The sequence below is a fragment of the Sciurus carolinensis genome, chromosome 14, assembly GCF_902686445.1.
Source record: "Sciurus carolinensis chromosome 14, mSciCar1.2, whole genome shotgun sequence".
Classification (NCBI taxonomy): Eukaryota; Metazoa; Chordata; class Mammalia; order Rodentia; family Sciuridae; genus Sciurus; species Sciurus carolinensis.
Genome location: NC_062226.1, coordinates 55,314,808 through 55,333,235, shown reverse-complemented (window position 1 = coordinate 55,333,235; position 18,428 = coordinate 55,314,808). Strand labels below are relative to the sequence as shown.

Below are 18,428 nucleotides of genomic sequence, written 5' to 3'. Positions count from 1 at the left end.
TCAAGAATTAAGAATTTAAGTTGTAAAAAAAGGAAATGAGTATGTATTTGGGGGTGGGGTTTGGTAAAAGGGTAAAGCATGCAGGAGAATCACTCATCTCTGACAAGTGGAATTCTTTTCACAGAAATCTGTGAACTTAAGTGATGGATGTGTGTGTGTGTGTGTGTGTGTGTGTGTGTGTGTGTTGTAATTAAGATTGGTAAAATATTCAGCCTGCAATCAAACTGGGCTTTGAGGAGAGCATGACTTCTTTAATGGAGCTATCTTTCACTTCTCAGTCTCATTCATTCCACATGGAATATAACACATAAATAATAGGACTTTCCTACTGCAGTCTTCTCTTTCTCTATGCTTCCTTATTTAGATAGTGAGCATCCTGTAGGCTTCACTCCATAGCCACCTGCACTACCCTCCTAGCTACTTCTCCTGCCACCAGCCTTCCTCTAGCTGAATCTGTGCCACATATAAGAGCCCTTTCCTTCATGCCACTAGTCTGTTCAAAAGGTATAACAGGAGACAAACCCAAACAAACACACACTCATATGTACTCACAATCTATGCACACTCCATGCTCACACGTACTGACTCACAGTCATACAACACACATTCATAAACACACATACCCTCACTCAAAAACTCACACATACACAATGGCTCTCTCATAGCAGCAAAATCAAACCCGAGCCACTCATCCACAAAGGTTTGAGATCCACTACAACCCCTACAAGGATCACTTCATTTGTCTCCCTAGTCCTATTCACCATTCCATTCTTCCCACAGACCCATAATTATTCTTTTTTCTCTCTTCTTTTAATAAGCACATGCCATTCCACCTCTTAAGAGATTTCCATTGCACTTAGAGTAAACCCAAACTCTTTCCCATGACTTTGGAGCCCTCAAACAGGCCTGCCATCCTCCATTCATACATCTCCACTCATCTGCCTCTAGTCACTCCACATCGGCACAGATCTTTCTATTCCTTGAACAGGATACTCATCCCATACCTCTCTGCACTGCTCCCTCTTTCTCCTTTATTCAACCTTTCATTCTTCAACTCAGAAAGTCATTTCTTCAAAGATAGTCTCTAGTCATAACCCTAATTAAAGTTACTAAAAACAGCAATTTTCTTATAGTTTCTCATCATCTGATTGATTTCATTCACAATACTTTCTAAAATCTCCAATCATCTTCCTTGTTTATATTGTTACTGTCTGTCTCCATCAGGGCAGGCTCTTAACATATAAACAGAAAATCGTCAGGGCCTGGCATAGAAATGTTGCTCAATAAATACCTGCTGCCTAATGAATGAAAGAATTGAGCTTGGACTGTCAAGGTATGTACCTTGGAGACTCCCATACATTCTTCAGTTCTCTGCCCTTGTCACAACTCCCTTCCTTTCTTCCTCCTTCCCTACCTCCCTCCCTTCACAACTTGGGAAATCACCTCTTCAAATAAAAGGAGGCAAGCTGGTTTTCTCCCTCCTTCCTTCTCTTCCAGGGATGCTCTACCACTGAGCTACATCCCCAGCCATTTTAATCATTTGAGAAGGGGTGTGGCTAAGTTGCCTGGCTTGGCAACTCAAACTTGGGATCCTCCTGCCTCAGTGCCCCCACCCTACCCACCTCTGACTTGCTAGAATTACAGACAAATACCATGGCTACCAGGTAATATTTCCATAAAACAAGAAATATTCCCTCAGTCCCACCTTCAAAAATTGAAAACCTTAAGAATATCAAGTAAGAAGTCACTTAAGCAACTTCTCTCCATTTTGTTGAAACATTTTTGTTGAAACATCACATAGAGTTCTGTAAATAAGGCATAATCTATGAAAACCAGACAAAAAGTGAAACATTTTTCATTTCAAGAAGAGGATATTGGTAAAGAACCAGGAATTCTTGTGTACCTATCATATCCCAGGCACTTTACAAAAGCTGTGCCACTTGCTTCTTCTAATTTGCAGCAAGTACATCCAATTATAGGTAATTCCCTGCCCCACGTTACACAACTAGGTAAATGAGGAAACTGGAGCTCAATCTCAGATTTCATTAACTCCAAAGTATTCTTTTTAATGTTAATAAAATCTATCCAAAACTTGGAAATGAGGCAGTCGGGTGAAAATGGGGAGGGAGTTGGAAAAGAAGAGGCAGGACAACTTCCCAATGTCAGGTTGCAGCCATGCTTAAGGAGCCCTGCCAAGGCAGGACAATGTGTTATTTGACTTTGCTATTGACTGAGTAGAGTGCAGACCCTGTGGAGTTACCAATTAATTTATGGAAGACTGAATGGCAGAAAAGATTACCACAAAGATTCTGGTTTTATTGCTGTGTAGGACATTATCCAGCTTTGTGCATAGCTTAGTACTTAAATTCTTTTTTTATTGGTGCATATTTATTACACCAAGTGGTAAATTTCATGTGGCATATTTGTACATGCATATAACATAATTTGATCAGTTTCCAAAAATGCCTTTTCAGTCAGTTCAGCATCTCACTAGTTTTCTAATTGATGGGATTTTAAACAAAATTTGACATTTATTTTGTATCTTTATGAGAGTCATACTCCTAACTTGGGGAAATTACACTTTGACATTAATAGTGACAACACACTCTCTCCCTGGGTACCTCTTTCTGAGCTCCTTGGGAAAAGTGATGTGGGTACCAACTGGGGGAGGAAATGCCAGAAGTCAGAGACTGCTCATCCATCCTGTACCTTATCCCATGGAGGATCACTCAAGGTCCCAACTCAAGGTCAAATTCTATTCCTTTCCTGCATCTGCCTCACGGAGCTCCTTCTCTCTGCAGGAGTCCCATTAGGACTCTTGGGCTGGCACTTGACCTGCAGCTGGCTACTGCTACACGGTCTCCACCCAGTGTAGTCACCTATATTCATCATGGAGCATAACTAAATTTTCCCACCTACAATATTGTTGCTTCTCTATACTCATCATCAACTTCCCAGTACAATTCCAGTGTTGGTTTTCATAGCACGTACTATACCTGGTTCCTCTTTAAACCCCTCGGTACTAGGTTTCACCATGTATTCTCTAGTTAAAACATGTATAGTTAGAGAGGCATCCAGATTTCTTCTGGTTTGAGGAAAGTAAGACATGAAAGCTCATGCTGCTAATAAATATGATATATTGATAGGAAAACCTGTGCTTAGTTCCTTCCACAAAGGCAACTGCATTTGACTGTCCCATTCCCATGGCAATTCCAAACTTGAGGAGATACTACAACACTTGGGCATGGGTGACAACATTTTAATAGAACCATACCTAACTCCTAATTATATATCTGATACCAAATTTTTTAAGAGTCTATTTTGACTCCCTGGCTGGAGTCAAGGGCCACTGTACTCTCTGAATCCACTTGATAGCCCAGCACAGTACTTTATACTTTACTGACATTTAGTAAATTATTGTTGGCTGCCTGGCTGGCTAAGTACCCTCATCATGAAATGGAAGGTCCTTACCTTAAGCAGTTAATTCTGCACTTTAGCAAATGGGCTAACCTTTTAGGTGTAGGATTCCCAGATGCAAGACTAGCACCCAAGAGCCTACTCCCTACTGGCAGGGCAGCCTGAAACCTACCCTGCTCCCTAATGGATGGAGGCTCCAGACAGAAACTGACACAGAGTAAGGAAAGGGGTTGAGATGCTGCATCAACTAGTAGGGTTTTCCCAAATAATTTTCATCTTAAGTTGTTAATTTTGCCATAGTCTAAGTAGCAAAAATGCATGCAAGTTCATTTAAGGGATAGCATGTTCTTAATAAATATTTAAGACTCTTAAATAAAAAAATTAATGATGAAAATATTTACATTTTTTTATCCCTTGGGGAAAAAAGCAAAGAGTAAAGATGACAAATATACTATTAGTAGTAATAATTTTAATATTCTGTATTAATTTCCAAAGAGACCAAACAGATTTACGTAGTTTTCAGGACTCCTCATCTGGATTTTAATTCATTTTGTGGTGTGAAAGGGAATACATGGCAAATATTACTCCATGAAAGAAAAGGATGAAATAGGAAAATTATGTACTGTATATCCAAAAAGTTGAATCACTTCTCTAGATTCTCATCCTCCCTCCCCTCATCATCCTCTGTTCCTTCCTCTACTTTTCATTTTTTCTCATATGGATAACTTCATGGTCCCATGAGTGTATGCTACTATGTATTCATTTAACCACAGCCCTTTCTTTACAGAGATGAAAAGGTTTGATGGGGCTTAGGGACACTTTCCTCTCAATGAAAAAGTCCCTACCCACACCCTCATAGTACTAGACCCTCCTCGCTGGAGTATTCACCTAGCAGTCCATCCTACTGACCAATGAAACTGTGTTTGGTACCACAGACTCGCAGAACTTGCGGAACTCTAGAGCTGCCCAGAGTTCTGACGAGTAGATTCTTTTTTTTTTTACTTTATTTTGATTGTAAACAAATTGGATACATGTTGTTTCTGCTTGTACATGAAGGAACAGCATACCATTTGCGTAATCATACATTCACATAGGGTAATGATGTTTGATTCATTCCGTTATTTTTTCCTCCCCCCCTCCACTCCCAACCCTCTTTTCCCTCTATACAGTCCTTCCTTCCTCCATTCTTGCCCCCCTCCCATCCCCATTAGGTATCATCATCCGCTTATCACTGAGATCATTCGTCCTTTGGTTTTTTGAGATTGGCTTATCTCAGCATAATATTCTCCAATTTCATCCATTTGCCTGTAAATGCCATAATTTTATTGTTCTTTATAGGTGAGTAATATTTCATTGTATATATATATACCACAGTTTCTTTATCCATTCATCAATTGAAGGACATCTAGGTTGGTTCCACAGTCTGGCTATTGTGAATTGAGCAGCTATGAACATTGATGTGGCTGTATCTCTGTAGTATGCTGATTTTAAGTCCTTTGAGTATAGGCCAAGGAGTGGGATAGCTGGGTCAAATGGGGGGTCCATTCCAAGTTTTCTCAGGAATCTCCACATTGCTTTCCAAAGTGGCTGCACTAATTTGCAGCCCCACCAGCAAAGTATGAGTGTACCTTTTTCCGCACATCCTCTCCAACACCTATTGTTGCTTGTATTCTTGATAATTGCCATTCTAATTGGGGTGAGATGGAATCTTACTGTAGTTTTGATTTGCATTTCTCTTATTACTAAAGATGGTGAACATTTTTTCATATGTTTGTTGATTGCTTGTAGATCTTCTTCTGTGAAGCATCTGTTCATATCCATAGACCATTTTTGTTGATTAGGTTATTTGTATTCTTGGTATAGAGTTTTTTGAGTTCTTTATATATTCTGGAGATTAGTGTCTATCTGAAGTATGAGTGGCAAAGATATTCTCCCACTTTGTAGGCTCTCTCTTCGCATTGCTGATAGTTTCCTTTGCTGAGAGAAAGCTATTTAGTTTGAATCTATCCCAGTTATTGATTCTTGCTTTTATTTCTTGTACTATGGGAGTCCTGGTGAGGAAGTCTGGTCCAAAGCCAACATGTTGAAGATCTGGACCTACTTTTTCTTCTATAAGATGCAAGGTCTCTGGTCTGATTCCGAGGTCCTTAATCCATTTTGAGTTTAGTTTCGTGCATGGTGAGAGATAGGGGTTTAGTTTCATTCTGTTGCATATGAATTTCCAATTCTCCCAGCACCATTTGTTGAAAAGGCTATCTTTTCTCCATTGCATATTTTTGGCCCCTTTGTCTAGTATGAGAAAATTGTATTTATTTGGGTTTGTATCCGTGTCCTCTATTCTGTACCATTGATCTACCTGTCTATTTTGGTACCAATACCATGCTGTTTTTGTTACTATTGCTTTGTAGTAGAGTTGAAGATCTGGTATTGCGATACCCCCTGCTTCACTCTTTCTGCCAAGGATTGCTTTAGCTATTCTGGGTTTCTTATTCTTCTAGATGAATTTCACGATTGCTTGTTCTATTTCTGTAAGGTACGTCATTGGGATTTTAATTGGAATTGCATTGAATCTGTATAGCACTTTTGGTAGTATGGCCATTTTGACAATATTAATTCTGCCTATCCAAGAACATGGGAGATCTTTCCATCTTCTAAGGTCTTCCTCAATTTCTTTCTTCAATGTTTTGTAGTTTTCATTGTAGAGATCCTTTACTTCTTTGGTTAGATTGACTCCCAAGTATTTTATTTTTTTGAGGCTATTCCAAATGGAGTTGTTTTCCTCATTTCCCTTTCAGATGTTTTGTCGCTTGTATATAAAAATGCTTTATATTTATGCGTGTTGATTTTATAGCCTGCTATTTTGCTGAATTCATTGATGAGGTCTAGAAGTTTTCTGGAGGAGGTTTTGGGATCCCCTAATATAGAATCATGTTATCAGCAAATAGTGACAGCTTAAGTTCTTCTTTTCCTATCCTATTCGTATCCCTTTAATTTCTTTGGTCTGCCTAATTGCTCTGGCTAGAGTTTTGAGGACAATGTTGAATAGAAGTGGTGAAAGAGGACATCCCTGTCTTGTTCCCGTTTTTAAAGGGAATGGTTTCAGTTTTTCTCCATTAAGAATGATGTTGGCCATGGGCTTAGCATAAATAGCCTTTACAATGTTCAGGTATGTTCCTACTATCCCTATTTTTTCTAGTGTTTTGAGCATGAAGGGGTGTTGTATTTTGTCGAACACTTTTTCTGCATCAATTGAAATAACCATATGATTCTTAAGTTTATTGACATGATGGATTACATTTATTGATTTACGGATGTTAAACCATCCTTGCATTCCAGGGATGAACCCCACTTGATCATGGTACACAATTTTCTTAATATGTTTTTGGATATGGTTTGCCAATAATTTTTTAAGGATCTTTGCATCTATATTCATCAAGGATATTGGTCTAAAATTTTCTTTCCTTGATGTGTCTTTTCCTGGTTTGGATATGAGGGTGACATTAGCTTCATAGAATGAGTTCAGTAGGGTATCCTCCTTTTCTATTTCCTGGAATACTTTGAGAAGTATTAGAATGAGTTTTTCTTTGAAGGTCTTGTAGAACTCGGCTGAGAATCCCTCTGGTCCTGGGCTTTTCTTGAATATGGTAGGTTTTTAATGGCTTCTGCTATTTCATTGCTTGATATTGATCTGTTTAAATTGTGCATGTCCTCCTGGTTCAGTTTGGGAGGAGCATATGCCTCTAGAAATTTGTCAATGTCTTCGGTAGTTTCTATTTTGTTGGAATACAGATTTTCAAAGTAGCTTCTCATTATGTTCTGTATCTCAGTGGTGTCTGTTGTGATATTTCCTTTTTCATTATGAATTTTAGTAATTTGAGTTTTCTTTCTCCTTCTCTTTGTTAGTATGGCTAAGGGTTTGTCTATTTTGTTTACTTTCTCAAAGAACCAACTTTTTGTTTTGTCAATTTTTGAATTGTTTCTTTTGTTTCAATTTCATTGATTTCAGCTCTGATTGTAATTATTTCCTGTCTTCTGCTAATTTTGCTGTTATTATGTTCTTTTTCTAGGGCTTTAAGCTGTAATGTAAGGTCATTTAGTTGTTGACTTTTCATTCTTTTCTGGAATGAGCTCCATGCAATGAATTTTCCTCTTAGTACAGCTTTCATAGTGTCCCAGAGATTTTGATATGTAGTATCATCATTCTCATTGACCTCTAAGAATTTTTTTATCTCCTCCCTGATGTTTTTTTGTTATCCATGTTTCATTCAATAGCATATTATTTAGTCTCCAGGTGTTGGAGTAGTTTCTCTTTTTTATTTGGTCATTGATTTCTACTCTCAGTCCATTATGATCTGATAGAACACAGGCATTATCTCTATTTTTTTGCATTTCCTAAGGGCTGCTTTGTGGCATAACATATGGTCTATTTTTGAGAAGGTTCCATGTGCTGCTGAGAAGAAAGTGAATCTGCTCATTGATGGATGGAATATTCTATATATGTCTATTAAGTCTAGGTTATTGATTGTGTTATTGAGTTCTATGGTTTCTTTGGTTGATTTTTGTTTGGAAGATCTATCTAGTGGTGAGAGCAGTGAGTTAAAGTCACCCAGAATTATTGTGTTGTGGTCTATGTGATTCCTGAAATTGAGAAGGATTTGTTTGATGTACAGGGATGTACCATTGTTTGGGGCATAAATATTTACTATCGTTATGTCTTCCTGATTTATGGTTCCCTTAAGCAGTATGAAATGTCCTTCTTTATCCCTTCTAACTTTGGTTTGAAGTCCACTTTATCTGATATAAGGATGGAAACCCCCGCTTTTTTACTGAGTCGTGCGTGGTAGGTTTTTTCCCATCCTTTCACCTTTAGTCTGTGGATGTCTTTTTCTATGAGATGAGTCTCTTGCAGGCAGCATATTGTTGGGTCTTTCTTTTTAATCCATTCTGCCAGTCTATGTCTTTTGATTGATAAGTTTAGGCCATTAACGTTCAGGGTTGTTATTGAGAAATGATTTGTAGTCCCAGTCATTTGGCTTATTTTTGGTTTTTAAGTTGGCTTGGTTTTTCTCTAAGGTAGTTCCTCCCTTTGCTGACCTCCATTGTTGTTTTTCATTTCCTCCTCATGGAATATTTTGTTGAGAACATTCTGTAGCACAGGGTTTCTATTTGTAAATTCTTTTAACTTTTGTTTATCATGAAAGCATTTTATTTCATCTTCAAATCTGAAGGTTAGTTTTGCTAGGTATAGGATTCTTGGTTGGCAACCATGTTCTTTCAGAGCTTGAAATATGTTGTTCCAGGCCCTTCCAGCTTTTAGAGTCTGGGTTGAGAAGTCGGCTGCTATCCGTATTGGTCTCCCCCTATATGTAATCTGATGCTTTTCTCTCATGGCCTTCAAAATCCTGTCTTTATTTTGAATGTTAGGCATTTTCATTATAATGTGCCTTGGTGTGAACCTGTTGTGATTTTGTGCATTTGGTGTTCTGTAAGCCTCTTGTATTTGATTTTCCATTTCATTCTTCAGGTTTGGGAAATTTTCTGATATTATTTCATTGAATAGGTTGTTCATTCCTTTGGTTTGTATCTCTGTGCCTTCCTCAATCCCAATAATTCTTAAATTTGGTCTTTTCATGATGTCCCATAGTTCTTGAAGATTCTGTTCATGATTTCTTACCATCTTCTCTGTTTGGGCAACTTTATTTTCAAGATTTAATATTTTGTCTTCATTGTCTGAGGTTCTGTATTCCAAGTGGTCTAGTCTTTTGGTGATGCTTTCCATTGAGTTTTTTATTTTGTTTATTGTTTCCTTCATTTCAAGGATTTCCATTTGGTTTGTTTGAGAATCTCTATCTCTTTGTTGAAATGATCTTTTGCTTCCTGCAGTTGCTCTTTAAGCTTATTAGTATTATCATTCATTGCCTGCATTTGCTCTCTTATCTCATTCTTTGCTTCGCAAATCATCTTAATCATGTATAATCTGAATTCCTTTTCTGACATTTCTTCTAACATACTGTCATTGGATTCTATTAATATAGAATCTAGATTTGTTTGGATCATTTTTCTTCCCTTGTTTTTTCATGTTGTTCATGTATCTTCCTCTCTAGCAGTGCAGATCTGGGGTATTGCAGATTTCCCCCTATAGGATTATAGTGGCCCTATAGTTTCCAAAACCCTTTCTTTAAGAGGAGATCAATATTAGCAGCACCCAATTCAGACATTATGCAATCCTAGACCAAATAGCCCCTATGAGGACAATAACAAATTGTCATAATAAACAGAATGAGTTCAAATATTATCTTCAGTAAAACAAACAGATTTGCAATAAGGTCTGCAGTTTCAAATGGAGGACAAAAGGATGCAGAGGGATGTAGAATGTGGCTATTAATGGGATAAGAAAAGAATATACAGAAGTTATAGATAATAGAAAGGGTGAAAGTGTATTCAAAAGAAATTGGATGTTAGCATGCAAAAAAGGGAGAAAGAGACTCTAAGGGAACAGGTAAACAAAAGGAAAAGAGAGCAAGAAAAGTAAAGAAATAAAAACTTAAATTTTTTCAATAAGGAGAAAAATGAAAAGCTATATATAGCAGTCATATAGTAATGAAACCTCCCAGAGTTCAGTAGCCTGATGCATGAGAGGTACCTGACAATGAGTAAGCCTCCAGCAGGCATCTCAGGATGGGTTTTGCCCCACCTAAAGATCAGAGCTACGGCTTCCAGGACTATCCAAGATGGCCGCTCTGGCTTTGAAATGTGTTTGCAAATGGGGAGCTGCAGCTCGGGGTGTGGACGTGGTCAGCAGGAGGTCCTGGAGGCGGGATGCCATTGGCCAGGCAGGGGTCTTGGAGGTTGGGTGTGTTTGGTGTGGTTGTGGGATCCTGGAGGCCGGGTGCAATCAGTCGGTCTGGGGTCCCGGTGATAGGGCGCAGTCAGTTGGTCTTGGGGTCCTGGAGGCAGGGAGCAGTCACTCGATATGAAGGCCCCAGAGGCAGGGAGTGATCGGTCGGGCTAAGGGATCCTGGAGATGGGACTCAGTCAGTCCAGCCAGGGGTCCTATGGGGCCTGGCTGTTGTCTCAAAATGATGGCAGACACATTTAATCAAACCTGCAGGTACTGTAACAGTGAACTTGCAGGCAACAGCAGGCAGCTGGTGCTCCACTGGCCTTCGGCGATCAGTTTGCTGACTGTTGTCAGACGATCAGGAGGTGAACCTCGTGCATTGGGTGATGGATAGGTGTAAGGCAGGCGATGGACAGGCGAGAGGCAGGCAAATGGCAGATGATAGGCACCTGACAGTGAGCAATCAAGAAACAGATATCCTCTACTTGAAACCAGAGTTACGGAGCGACAAAGAACGCAGCCTCCCTCTAGTCCACCATCTTGGATCTCTGACGAGTAGATTCTATGCCTGGCTTTGGGGCACATATGTACCATGCCCAGGGAGATGAGAAATAGAAAGGATGCCCCTGCATCCCCCTTGGCATTAGGGCACGGATTCAGAGCCATGTGTACTAGAGTGCTAAGGACTGCAAATGCTCCTCACCATGCATTTATCACTGTGAATCAAGATGTCCAAAATAAAAAACCAGATTGGACATTAGTTTTTATATTTTATCATTATCATAGTGACACATCAGGAGGACTCAACTATTCAATATAAATCTTGTCACACGGAAATGGTACCATGTTAGGTAAAGGAATCATATAAGAAATACATAAACTGAAGTGACATAACTCCCTATTGAATAAAGTATTAATTTTTCTAAATAAGGATTGATTTTTTATTATTTATTTATTTATTTATTTATTTATTTATTTAGTGGTACCAGGGATTGAACCCAGAGGCACTTAGCAGTGGCTAAGCCACATCCCCAGCCATTTTTATATTTTATTTAGAGACAGGGTCCTACTAAATTCCTTTGTGCCTCACTAAGTTGGTGAGGCTGGCCTCAAACTTGCAATCCTCCTGCCTCGGTCTCCTGAGTCACTGGGATTATAAGCATGCACCACCACACCTGGGAATCAGGACTAATTTAAAGTATGCCTTTACTATGTGTCCAGGAAATGACTTTTTATTTATTTTATCAGGTATATGTGTACAGTTACACTGGAGATTGACCAGGGCCTTACACATACTTTACTACTTGGCATTAGGGCACGGATTCAGAGGCATGTGTACTAGAGTGCTAAGGACCGCAAACACTCCTCACCATGCATTTATCACTGTGAATCAAGATGTCCAAAATAAAAAACCAGATTGGACATTAGTTATTATACTTTATCATTATCATAGTGACACTATCATAGTAAAGTAGCAAGTACTTTACTACTGAGTTACATCCCCAGTCCTTTTTACTTTATTTTGAGACAGGATCTCACTAAATTGCAGAGGCCGCCCTCAAACTTGGGATCCTTCTGCCTCAGTCTCTGGAGTAGCTAAGATTACAGGTGTGTACCACATCTGGCTATGAAGTGATTTTTAGAAGAAAGATTGAGCAAACACACACACACACACACACACACACACACACGCCTAGAGCAGTTCAGTCAGGAATAATTTTCATTGTGCTCATATCTGCCATCCAATTCTTTGAAATCTATTTGTCAAGCTTAAAAAGTAGCCCATGGACTTTTGGGACATTTAAATTCCACAATTGGATCCCAAGGAATACCACCAGTTGCAACTTAAGATTCAGTGCTGTATTTTTCCCCCTATTGATAAAGGCAGTTTCAATGTTCCTTGAAGGCAAGTGTAAAAGTCAGCCTCAAAATCCCACTACCTCTGCAGAAAGGTACAAGCTTCATTCACACCCCCACCCTTACAGAATTAGCATCAAATTGAGTCCTTTGTGAAACCTTAGCTAATCCGCAAAGTTCTTCATCAAAGGGAAAGAAAGCCATAGGAGCCCATACATCACAGACCACTCATATTCCAAGTCCCTACCTATAATTATTGCTAACACTTGCACTAAACAAAATAGACCATCTTGAGGTTTGAGAGGTCAAATAGCCAGGTATGGGGCATACCTGTAATCTCAGTTACTTAGGAGTCTGAGGTAGGAGGATCACAAGTTTGAGGCCAATCTAGGAAACTTAGTAAGACCCTGTCTCAAAATTTTAAAAGGCCTGAGGATATAGCTCAGTGGCAGAGTGCAGGCCTAGTACATAAAAAGTTTTGGATTCAATACCCAGTTTCAAAAAAGGGGGGTGGGGGTCAGACTATGAACTTAACTTCCAAATAGCAGACCAAAAAAAAAAAAAAAACAAGAAACACCTGGAGTTTTAAAAAAAAAAGAAAATGTTTTAATAAAGCAACAGTAAACTCATCTACCAGAAAAAAAAGTTTACACATTACAAATTTTTATTCTAGACATTTATCATTTAGATCAAAAATAATAAATGCTGCTGGGCACAGTGGTGCACACCTGTAAACCCAGCAGCTGGGAAGGCTAAGTCAGGAGAATCACAAGTTCAAAGTCAGCCTCAGCTTAGAGAGGCCCAAGCAACTCAGGGAGACCCTATCTCTAAATTAAATATAGAAAAGGGTCAGGGATGTGACTCAGTGGTTAAGCACCCCTGGGTTCAATCCCCACTATCAAAAAAGAGAAGAATTTCACACATTCTCCAAGTGGAGCATTAATCTAGTTCGCTCCGTGTTCTCAAGCCAGGCAAGTGCGCCAGTACCATCCTATTGAGTTCTGTGTATTTCAAAGCTTTATTTTTACCCCAAATCAGAAATCTCATAGCAAAACTTTTATTTCTTGTGCTATGGGAGTCCTGTTGAGGAAGTGTGGTCCTAAGCCAACATGTTGAAGCTCTGGACCTACTTTTTCTTCTATAAGATGCAGGGTCTCTGGTCTGATTCCGAGGTCCTTGATCCATTTTGAGTTTAGTTTCGTGCATGGTGAGAGATAGGGGTTTAGTTTCATTCTGTTGCATATGGATTTCCAATTCTCCCAGCACCATTTGTTGAAAAGGCTATCTTTTCTCCATTGCATATTTCTGGCCCCTTTCTAGTATGAGAAAATTGTATTTATTTGGGTTTGTATCCATGTCCTCTATTCTGTACCATTGATCTACCTGTCTATTTTGGTACCAATACCATGCTGTTTTTGTTACTATTGCTTTGTAATAGAGTTGAAGATCTGGTATTGCGATACCCACTCCTTCACTCTTTCTACTGACGATTGATTTAGCTATTCTGGGTTTCTTATTCTTCCAGATGAATTTCATGATTGCTTGCTCTATTTCTGTAAGGTACGTCATTGTGATTTTAATTGGAATTGCATTGAATCTGTATAGCACTTTAGGTAGTATGGCCATTTTGACAATATTAATTCTTCCTATCCAAGAACATGGGAGATTTCCATCTTCTAAGGTTTTCTTTAATTTCTTTCTTTAGTGTTCTGTAGTTCTCATTGTAGAGGTCTTTCACCTCTTTTGTGAGATTGATTCCCAAGTATTTTATTTTTTTCGATGCTATTGTGAATGGGGTAGTTTTCCTAATTATTCTTTCCAAAGATTCATCACTTATGTATAAAAATGCATTAGATTTATGAGCATTGATCTTGTAACCTGCTACTTTACTGAATTCACTTATAAGTTCTAAAAGTTTTCTGGTGGAATTTCCAGGTTCCTCTAAATATATAATCATGTCATCAGTAAACAGGGATAGTTTGAGTTCGTCTTTTCCAATTCGTATCCCTTTGATTTCTTTGGTTTGTCTAATTGCTCTGGCTAGAGTCTTAAGGACGATGATGAATAGAAGTGGTGAAAGAGGGCATCCCTGCCTTGTTCCAGTTTTTAGGGGGAATGCTTTCAGTTTTTCACCATTTAGAATGATATTAGCCATGAGCTTAGCATAGATGGCCTTTACAATGTTAAGGAATGTTCCCACTACCCCAATTTTTTCTAGTGCTTTGAGCATGAAGGAGTGCTATATTTTATCAAGTGTTTTTTCTGCAACTATTGAAATAATCATGTGATTCTTGACTTTAAGTCTATTGATATAGTGAATGACATTTATTGATTTCCGGATGTTGAACCAACCTTGCATCCCTGGGATAAAACCCACTTGATCATGGTGCACTATCTTTTTAATATGTTTTTGTATGCGATGTGCTAAAATTTTGTTGAGAATTTTTGCGTTGATGTTCATTAAGGATATTGGTCTGAAATTTCCTTTCCTCGATGGGTCTCTGTCTGGTTTAGGTATCAGGGTGATATTGGCTTCATAGAATGAGTTTGGGAGGGTTTCCTCCTCTTCTATTTTATGGAATACTTTGAGGAGTATTGGAATGAGTTCTTCTTTAAAGGTTTTGTAGAACTCGGCTGAGAACCCATCTGGTCCTGGACTTTACTTTGTTGGTAGGCTTTTGATGACCTCTTCTATTTCATTGCTTGAAATTGATTTATTTAAGTTGTGTATGTCCTCCTCATTCAGTTTAGGTAATTCATATGTCTCTAGAAACTTGTAGATATCTTCGAGTTTTTTTGTTTTGTTGGAGTATAGATTTTCAAGATAGCTTCTAATTATGTTTTGTATTTCACTCGTGTCTGTTGTGATATTTCCTTGTTCATTCCGAATTTTAGTAATTTATGTTTTCTCCCTCTATCTCTTTGTTAGTGTGGCTAAGGGTTTATCAATTTTGTTTATTTTTTCAAAGAACCAACTATTTATTTTGTTAATTTTTCCCATTGTTTCTTTTGTTTCAATTTCGTTGATTTCGACTCTGATTTTCACTATTTCTTGTCCTACTACTTTTGTTGTTGGTCTGCTCTTCTTTTTCTAGGGCTTTGAGCTATAGTGTTAAGTCGTTTATTTGTTGATTTCTACTTCTTTTGTTGAATGCGCCCCATGAAATAAATCTTCCTCTAAGTACTGCTTTCAGAGTGTCCCAGAGATTTTGATATGATGTGTCTTTGTTCTTTTTTACTTCTAAGAATTTTTTTTATTTCCCTCCTAATGTCTTCTGTTATTCATTCATCATATAATATGGTATTATTTAATCTCCAGGTATTGGAGAAGTTTCTATTTTTTATTCTGTCATTTATTTCTAATTTCAATCCATTATGATCTGATAGAGTACAAGGTAGTATCTCTATCTTCTTGTATTTGCTAACAGTAGCTTTGTGGCATAAAATATGGTCTATTTTAGAGAAGGATCCATGTGCTGCTGAGAAGAAAGCGTATTCATTCTTCGTTGGATGGTATATTCTATATATGTCGGTTAAGTCTAATTTTTTTTTTTATTGTACACAAATGGGATACATGTTGTTTCTCTGTTTGAACATGGCATAAAGGCATACCATTTGTGTAATCATAAATTTACATAGGGTAATGTTGTTTGATTCATTCTGTTATTTTTTCCCTTCCCCCACACCCCTCCCACCCCTCTTTTCCCTCTATACAGTCCTTACTTCCTCCACTCTTGCCCCCCTCCCTAACCCAAATTCTATCCCTAACACTAACCCCTCCCACCCCCCATTATGTGTCATCATCCACTTATTAGCGATATGATTTGTCCTTTGGTTTTTTGAGATTGGCTTATCTCACAGCATGATATTCTCCAATTTCGTCCATTTGCCTACAAATGACATAATTTTATCATTCTTTATGGCTGAGTAATATTCCATTGTGTATATATATATATATATATATATATATATATACACCACAGTTTCTTTATCCATTCATCAATTGAAGGACATCTAATCCGATTAGGTTGGTTCCACAATCTGGCTATTGTGAATTGAGCAGCAATGAACAATGATGTGGCTGTATCTCTGTAGTATGCTGATTTTAATTCCTTTGGGTATAGGCCAAGGAGTGGGATAGCTGGGTCAAATGATGGTTCCAATCCAAGTTTTCTAAGGAGTCTCCACACTGCTTTCCAGAGTGGCTGCACTAATGTGCAGCCCCACCAGCAATGTATGAGTGTACCTTTCTCCCCACGTCCTCGCCAACACCTGTTGTTGCTTATATTCTTGATAATCGCCATTCTAATTGCGGTGAGATGGATCTTAGGGTGGTTTTGATTTGCATTTCTCTTATTACTAGAGATGTTGAACATTTTTCCATATGTTTGTTGATTGCTTGTAGATCTTCTTCTGTGAAGTGTCTATTCATTTCCTTAGTCTATTCATTATTTACATTCTTGGTGTAGAGTTTTTTGAGTTCTTTATAGATTCTGGAGATTAGCGCTCTATCTGAAGTATGATTGGCAAAGATTTTTCTCCCACTCTGTAGGCTCTTTCTTCGCATTGCTGATAGTTTCCTTTGCTGAGAGAAAGCTTTTTAGTTTGAATCTATTCCAGTTATTGATTCTTGCTTTTATTTCTTGTACTATGGGAGTCCTGGTGAGGAAGTCTGGTCCTAAGCCAACATGTTGAAGATCTGGACCTACTTTTTCTTCTATAAGATGCAGGGTCTCTGGTCTGATTCTGAGGTCCTTGATCCATTTTGAGTTTAGTTTCGTGCATGGTGAGAGATAGGGGTTTAGTTTCATTCTGTTGCATATGGATTTCCAATTCTCCCAGCACCATTTGTTGAAGAGGCTATCTTTTCTCCATTGCATATTTTTGGCCCCTTTGTCTAGTATGAGAAAATTGTATTTATTTGGGTTTGTATCCGTGTCCTCTATTCTGTACCATTGATCTACCTATTTTTGTACCAATACCATGCCATTTTTGTTACTATTGCTTTGTAGTAGAGTTGAAGATCTGATATTACAATACCCCCTCCTTCACTCTTTCTGCTAAGGATTGCTTTAGCTATTCTGGGTTTCTTATTCTTCCAGATGAATTTCATGATTGCTTGCTCTATTTCTGTAAGGTACGTCATTGTGATTTTAATTGGAATTGCATTGAATCTGTATAGCACTTTTGGTAGTATGGCCATTTTGACAATATTAATTCTTCCTATCCAAGAACATGGGAGATCTCTCCATCTTCTAAGGTTTTCTTTAATTTCTTTCTTTAGTGTTCTGTAATTCTCACTGTAGAGGTCTTTCACCTCTTTTGTGAGATTGATTCCCAAGTATTTGATTTTTTTCGAGGCTACTGTGAATGGGGTAGTTTTCCTAATTATTCTTTCCAAAGATTCATCACTTATGTATAAAAATGCATTAGATTTATGTGCATTGATCTTATATCCCGCTATTTTACTGAATTCACTTATGAGTTCTAAAAGTTTTCTGGTGGAATTTCCTGGTTCCTCTAAGTATACAATCATATCATCAGCAAATAGGGATAGTTTGAATTCTTCTTTTCCTATTCGTATCCCTTTAATTTCCTTGGTCTAATTGCTCTGGCTAGAGTCTTAAGGACGATGATGAATAGAAGTGGTGAAAGAGGGCATCCCTGCCTTGTTCCAGTTTTTAGGGGGAATGCTTTCAGTTTTTCACCATTTAAAATGATATTAGCCATGGGCTTAGCATAGATGGCCTTTACAATGTTAAGGAATGTTCCCACTATCCCTATTTTTTCTAGTGTTTTGAGCATGAAGGGGTGCTGTATTTTATCAAATGTTTTTTCTGCATCTATTGAAATAATCATGTGATTCTTGACTTTAAGTCTATTGATATGGTGGATTACATTTATTGATTTCCTGATGTTGAACCAACCTTAGATACCTGGGATGAAACCCACTTGATCGTGGTGCACTATCTTTTTAATATGTTTTTGTATGCGATGTGCTAAAATTTTGTTGAGAATTTTTGCGTTGATGTTCATTAAGGATATTGGTCTGAAATTTTCTTTCCTCGATGTATCTCTGTCTGGTTTAGGTATCAGGGTAATATTGGCTTCCTAGAATGAGTTTGGGAGGGTTTCCTCCTCTTCTATTTAATGGAATACTTTGAGGAGTATTGGAATGAGCTCTTCTTTAAAGGTTTTGTAGAACTCGGCTGAGAACCCATCTGGTCCCGGACTTTTCTTTGTTGGTAGGCTTTTGATGACTTCTTCTATTTCATTACTTGAAATTGGTCTATTTAAATTGTGTATGTCCTCC

General features: G+C 38.1%; 1 protein-coding gene across 1 annotated transcript in view; it reads right to left on the bottom strand.

Annotated features, from left to right (window-relative positions):
* Ttc39b (tetratricopeptide repeat domain 39B) overlaps positions 1 to 18,428 on the bottom strand; it is a 151,420-nt gene that overhangs the window by 98,545 nt on the left and 34,447 nt on the right.